The following is a 7,456-nucleotide window of genomic DNA, read 5'->3' on the forward strand; positions in this document are numbered from 1 at the left end:
AATACGATAATCTTGCTTAACTAACCTTTCTACATAGGGATTAAGCATTTAGAACGAAATCTAATGTCAGAAAATGGCACTTTACTCTTGACATTTTTCGGTTTTTTCAATTTTCTGGAAAATCCTATCATTAGATTTTTTTTAAAATACGATATTCTTGCTTAACTAACGTTTTTACATAGGGATTAAGCATTTAGAACGAAATCTAATGTAGGAAAATGGTACTTTACTCTTGATCGGTACGTTGGGACTTTGAAAATATTCGGGCGTACGCGGCGCGCTCGGCGCTTCGAACAGCTCCGGTGTCCCCATTATTTTCGATTTACGGCTAAAATAAATTTTTCTAATTTTTTTCAATAACATATTCCTGCTAAAATAACTTTTTTACATAGGGATTAAGCATTTAGAACGATACATTGTTTAAAATAAGGGCACTTTACTCTTGACATTTTACGGTTTTTTCAATTTTCTGAAAAATCCTATCATTAGATTTTTTTAAAAATACGATATTCTTGCTTAACTAACGTTTCTACATAGGGATTAAGCATTTAGAACGAAATCTAATGTCAGAAAATGGCACTTTACTCTTGACATTTTTCGGTTTTTTCAATTTTCTGGAAAATCGTATCATTAGATTTTTTTAAAAATACGATATTCTTGCTTAACTAACGTTTTTACATAGGGATTAAGCATTTAGAACGAAATCTAATGTAGGAAAATGGTACTTTACTCTTGATCGGTACGTTGGGACTTTGAAAATATTCGGGGGTTCCAATCGCTCGTCTGTTGCATCATAGCGCGTCTCGGCGCAATCGACCGATTCGCTCGATCCATTATTTTCGATTTACGGCTAAAATAAATTTTTCTAATTTTTTTCAATAACATATTCCTGCTTAAATAACTTTTTTACATAGGGATTAAGCATTTAGAACGATGCATTGTTTAAAGTAAGGGCACTTTACTCTTGACATTTTACGGTTTTTTCAATTTTCTGAAAAATCCTATCATTAGATTTTTTTAAAAATACGATATTCTTGCTTAACTAACGTTTCTACATAGGGATTAAGCATTTAGAACGAAATCTAATGTCAGAAAATGGCACTTTACTCTTGACATTTCTCGGTTTTTTCAATTTTCTGGAAAATCCTATCATTAGATTTTTTTAAAAATACGATATTCTTGCTTAACTAACGTTTTTACATAGGGATTAAGCATTTAGAACGAAATCTAATGTAGGAAAATGGTACTTTACTCTTGATCGGTACGTTGGGACTTTGAAAATATTCGGGCGTTCCAATCGCTCGTCTGTTGCATCATAGCGCGTCTCGGCGCAATCGACCGATTCGCTCGACCCATTATTTTCGATTTACGGCTAAAATAAATTTTTCTCATTTTATTCAATAACATATTCCTGCTTAAATAACTTTTTTACATAGGGATTAAGCATTTAGAACGATGCATTGTTTAAAGTAAGGGCACTTTACTCTTGACATTTTACGGTTTTTTCAATTTTCTGAAAAATCCTATCATTAGATTTTTTTAAAAATACGATATTCTTGCTTAACTAACGTTTCTACATAGGGATTAAGCATTTAGAACGAAATCTAATGTCAGAAAATGGCACTTTACTCTTGACATTTTTCGGTTTTTTCAATTTTCTGGAAAATCCTATCATTAGATTTTTTTAAAAATACGATATTCTTGCTTAACTAACGTTTTTACATAGGGATTAAGCATTTAGAACGAAATCTAATGTAGGAAAATGGTACTTTACTCTTGATCGGTACGTTGGGACTTTGAAAATATTCGGGCGTTCCAATCGCTCGTCTGTTGCATCATAGCGCGTCTCGGCGCAATCGACCGATTCGCTCGACCCATTATTTTCGATTTACGGCTAAAATAAATTTTTCTCATTTTATTCAATAACATATTCTTGCTTAGATAACTTTTTTACATAGGGATTAAGCATTTAGAACGATATAATGTTTAAAATAAGGGCACTTTACTCTTGACATTTTACGGTTTTTTCAATTTTCTGAAAAATCCTATCATTAGATTTTTTTAAAAATACGATAATCTTGCTTAACTAACCTTTCTACATAGGGATTAAGCATTTAGAACGAAATCTAATGTCAGAAAATGGCACTTTACTCTTGACATTTTTCGGTTTTTTCAATTTTCTGGAAAATCGTATCATTAGATTTTTTTAAAAATACGATATTCTTGCTTAACTAACGTTTTTACATAGGGATTAAGCATTTAGAACGAAATCTAATGTAGGAAAATGGTACTTTACTCTTGATCGGTACGTTGGGACTTTGAAAATATTCGGGGGTTCCAATCGCTCGTCTGTTGCATCATAGCGCGTCTCGGCGCAATCGACCGATTCGCTCGATCCATTATTTTCGATTTACGGCTAAAATAAATTTTTCTAATTTTTTTCAATAACATATTCCTGCTTAAATAACTTTTTTACATAGGGATTAAGCATTTAGAACGATACATTGTTTAAAGTAAGGGCACTTTACTCTTGACATTTTACGGTTTTTTCAATTTTCTGAAAAATCCTATCATTAGATTTTTTTAAAAATACGATATTCTTGCTTAACTAACGTTTCTACATAGGGATTAAGCATTTAGAACGAAATCTAATGTCAGAAAATGGCACTTTACTCTTGACATTTTTCGGTTTTTTCAATTTTCTGGAAAATCGTATCATTAGATTTTTTTAAAAATACGATATTCTTGCTTAACTAACGTTTTTACATAGGGATTAAGCATTTAGAACGAAATCTAATGTAGGAAAATGGTACTTTACTCTTGATCGGTACGTTGGGACTTTGAAAATATTCGGGGGTTCCAATCGCTCGTCTGTTGCATCATAGCGCGTCTCGGCGCAATCGACCGATTCGCTCGATCCATTATTTTCGATTTACGGCTAAAATAAATTTTTCTAATTTTTTTCAATAACATATTCCTGCTTAAATAACTTTTTTACATAGGGATTAAGCATTTAGAACGATGCATTGTTTAAAGTAAGGGCACTTTACTCTTGACATTTTACGGTTTTTTCAATTTTCTGAAAAATCCTATCATTAGATTTTTTTAAAAATACGATATTCTTGCTTAACTAACGTTTCTACATAGGGATTAAGCATTTAGAACGAAATCTAATGTCAGAAAATGGCACTTTACTCTTGACATTTTTCGGTTTTTTCAATTTTCTGGAAAATCCTATCATTAGATTTTTTTAAAAATACGATATTCTTGCTTAACTAACGTTTTTACATAGGGATTAAGCATTTAGAACGAAATCTAATGTAGGAAAATGGTACTTTACTCTTGATCGGTACGTTGGGACTTTGAAAATATTCGGGCGTTCCAATCGCTCGTCTGTTGCATCATAGCGCGTCTCGGCGCAATCGACCGATTCGCTCGACCCATTATTTTCGATTTACGGCTAAAATAAATTTTTCTCATTTTATTCAATAACATATTCTTGCTTAGATAACTTTTTTACATAGGGATTAAGCATTTAGAACGATGCATTGTTTAAAGTAAGGGCACTTTACTCTTGACATTTTACGGTTTTTTCAATTTTCTGAAAAATCCTATCATTAGATTTTTTTAAAAATACGATATTCTTGCTTAACTAACGTTTCTACATAGGGATTAAGCATTTAGAACGAAATCTAATGTCAGAAAATGGCACTTTACTCTTGACATTTCTCGGTTTTTTCAATTTTCTGGAAAATCCTATCATTAGATTTTTTTAAAAATACGATATTCTTGCTTAACTAACGTTTTTACATAGGGATTAAGCATTTAGAACGAAATCTAATGTAGGAAAATGGTACTTTACTCTTGATCGGTACGTTGGGACTTTGAAAATATTCGGGCGTTCCAATCGCTCGTCTGTTGCATCATAGCGCGTCTCGGCGCAATCGACCGATTCGCTCGACCCATTATTTTCGATTTACGGCTAAAATAAATTTTTCTCATTTTATTCAATAACATATTCCTGCTTAAATAACTTTTTTACATAGGGATTAAGCATTTAGAACGATGCATTGTTTAAAGTAAGGGCACTTTACTCTTGACATTTTACGGTTTTTTCAATTTTCTGAAAAATCCTATCATTAGATTTTTTTAAAAATACGATATTCTTGCTTAACTAACGTTTCTACATAGGGATTAAGCATTTAGAACGAAATCTAATGTCAGAAAATGGCACTTTACTCTTGACATTTTTCGGTTTTTTCAATTTTCTGGAAAATCCTATCATTAGATTTTTTTAAAAATACGATATTCTTGCTTAACTAACGTTTTTACATAGGGATTAAGCATTTAGAACGAAATCTAATGTAGGAAAATGGTACTTTACTCTTGATCGGTACGTTGGGACTTTGAAAATATTCGGGGGTTCCAATCGCTCGTCTGTTGCATCATAGCGCGTCTCGGCGCAATCGACCGATTCGCTCGATCCATTATTTTCGATTTACGGCTAAAATAAATTTTTCTAATTTTTTTCAATAACATATTCCTGCTTAAATAACTTTTTTACATAGGGATTAAGCATTTAGAACGATGCATTGTTTAAAGTAAGGGCACTTTACTCTTGACATTTTACGGTTTTTTCAATTTTCTGAAAAATCCTATCATTAGATTTTTTTAAAAATACGATATTCTTGCTTAACTAACGTTTCTACATAGGGATTAAGCATTTAGAACGAAATCTAATGTCAGAAAATGGCACTTTACTCTTGACATTTTTCGGTTTTTTCAATTTTCTGGAAAATCGTATCATTAGATTTTTTTAAAAATACGATATTCTTGCTTAACTAACGTTTTTACATAGGGATTAAGCATTTAGAACGAAATCTAATGTAGGAAAATGGTACTTTACTCTTGATCGGTACGTTGGGACTTTGAAAATATTCGGGGGTTCCAATCGCTCGTCTGTTGCATCATAGCGCGTCTCGGCGCAATCGACCGATTCGCTCGATCCATTATTTTCGATTTACGGCTAAAATAAATTTTTCTAATTTTTTTCAATAACATATTCCTGCTTAAATAACTTTTTTACATAGGGATTAAGCATTTAGAACGATGCATTGTTTAAAGTAAGGGCACTTTACTCTTGACATTTTACGGTTTTTTCAATTTTCTGAAAAATCCTATCATTAGATTTTTTTAAAAATACGATATTCTTGCTTAACTAACGTTTCTACATAGGGATTAAGCATTTAGAACGAAATCTAATGTCAGAAAATGGCACTTTACTCTTGACATTTCTCGGTTTTTTCAATTTTCTGGAAAATCCTATCATTAGATTTTTTTAAAAATACGATATTCTTGCTTAACTAACGTTTTTACATAGGGATTAAGCATTTAGAACGAAATCTAATGTAGGAAAATGGTACTTTACTCTTGATCGGTACGTTGGGACTTTGAAAATATTCGGGCGTTCCAATCGCTCGTCTGTTGCATCATAGCGCGTCTCGGCGCAATCGACCGATTCGCTCGACCCATTATTTTCGATTTACGGCTAAAATAAATTTTTCTCATTTTATTCAATAACATATTCCTGCTTAAATAACTTTTTTACATAGGGATTAAGCATTTAGAACGATGCATTGTTTAAAGTAAGGGCACTTTACTCTTGACATTTTACGGTTTTTTCAATTTTCTGAAAAATCCTATCATTAGATTTTTTTAAAAATACGATATTCTTGCTTAACTAACGTTTCTACATAGGGATTAAGCATTTAGAACGAAATCTAATGTCAGAAAATGGCACTTTACTCTTGACATTTTTCGGTTTTTTCAATTTTCTGGAAAATCCTATCATTAGATTTTTTTAAAAATACGATATTCTTGCTTAACTAACGTTTTTACATAGGGATTAAGCATTTAGAACGAAATCTAATGTAGGAAAATGGTACTTTACTCTTGATCGGTACGTTGGGACTTTGAAAATATTCGGGCGTTCCAATCGCTCGTCTGTTGCATCATAGCGCGTCTCGGCGCAATCGACCGATTCGCTCGACCCATTATTTTCGATTTACGGCTAAAATAAATTTTTCTCATTTTATTCAATAACATATTCTTGCTTAGATAACTTTTTTACATAGGGATTAAGCATTTAGAACGATATAATGTTTAAAATAAGGGCACTTTACTCTTGACATTTTACGGTTTTTTCAATTTTCTGAAAAATCCTATCATTAGATTTTTTTAAAAATACGATAATCTTGCTTAACTAACCTTTCTACATAGGGATTAAGCATTTAGAACGAAATCTAATGTCAGAAAATGGCACTTTACTCTTGACATTTTTCGGTTTTTTCAATTTTCTGGAAAATCGTATCATTAGATTTTTTTAAAAATACGATATTCTTGCTTAACTAACGTTTTTACATAGGGATTAAGCATTTAGAACGAAATCTAATGTAGGAAAATGGTACTTTACTCTTGATCGGTACGTTGGGACTTAGAAAATATTCGGCCGTACGCGGCGCGTCTCGGCGCTTCGAACAGCTCCGGTGTCCCCATTATTTTCGATTTACGGCTAAAATAAATTTTTCTAATTTTTTTCAATTACATATTCTTGCTTAAATAACTTTTTTACATAGGGATTAAGCATTTAGAACGACATGTTGTTTAAAATAATGGTACTTTACTCTTGTGATTTTTCGGTTTTTTTTGATTATTTTGAAAAATAAATTTTTGTAATTTTTTTAAATACGATATTCGTGATCAGTGAACGATTTCACATATGGATTAAGCATTTAGAATCGTGCGGACGCGTTATTAAAAAAGTTTACTCGATGCGATGGGACTTTAAAAAGTTTGTGAAAATTTTCATATTGGGAAAAAATGTGTAATTTTTTGTCTAGTTTACGGTAGTGTAATTTATTTTAATGTTTACTATAAAAATTTTTTTCGTTCGTTCACGCGCTATGTTACAACAGCACGGCCGGGCGGTCTGTTGCCGCGGCGGTTTACACTCATAAGCGCGCGTGCTATTCGGCCGGCGGCGCCGGCGTCCTTGCCGGCCGTTCGGTATCTATAAGAGATACACGGTCCGTGCGAGGCGGACGGAGCAGAGCGGGTTTTGGGCCAATTCTACGATCTCGGTCGAGAAGCTGTCTCAGAGCTCCTTCGGGGCTTCGGTCCTGACTGTTTCGTGCCGTTTACGTTACGGACTTTTCTCCACACAGCGTGGCCACGGGTCGGTGTCTTTGACCGAATGGCCCATATGTGGCAAGCCCTACGGGGTTGGTTACCCGTATGCACTTTGTATGTATACTCGTACTCACTGAGCAATCGACTCTTCTGTCCGAGCGATGGAAAAATTTTTTAAAATGCATCTGTAAGATTTGGAAGCAAATCGTACCAATTGAAAACTGTGGCTAAAATGAATAGCCCAGTGGAGAGAGAAAACTATCAAAAA

Source organism: Megalopta genalis, unplaced genomic scaffold (genome assembly GCF_051020955.1).
Source record: "Megalopta genalis isolate 19385.01 unplaced genomic scaffold, iyMegGena1_principal scaffold0497, whole genome shotgun sequence".
Taxonomy (NCBI): Eukaryota; Metazoa; Arthropoda; class Insecta; order Hymenoptera; family Halictidae; genus Megalopta; species Megalopta genalis.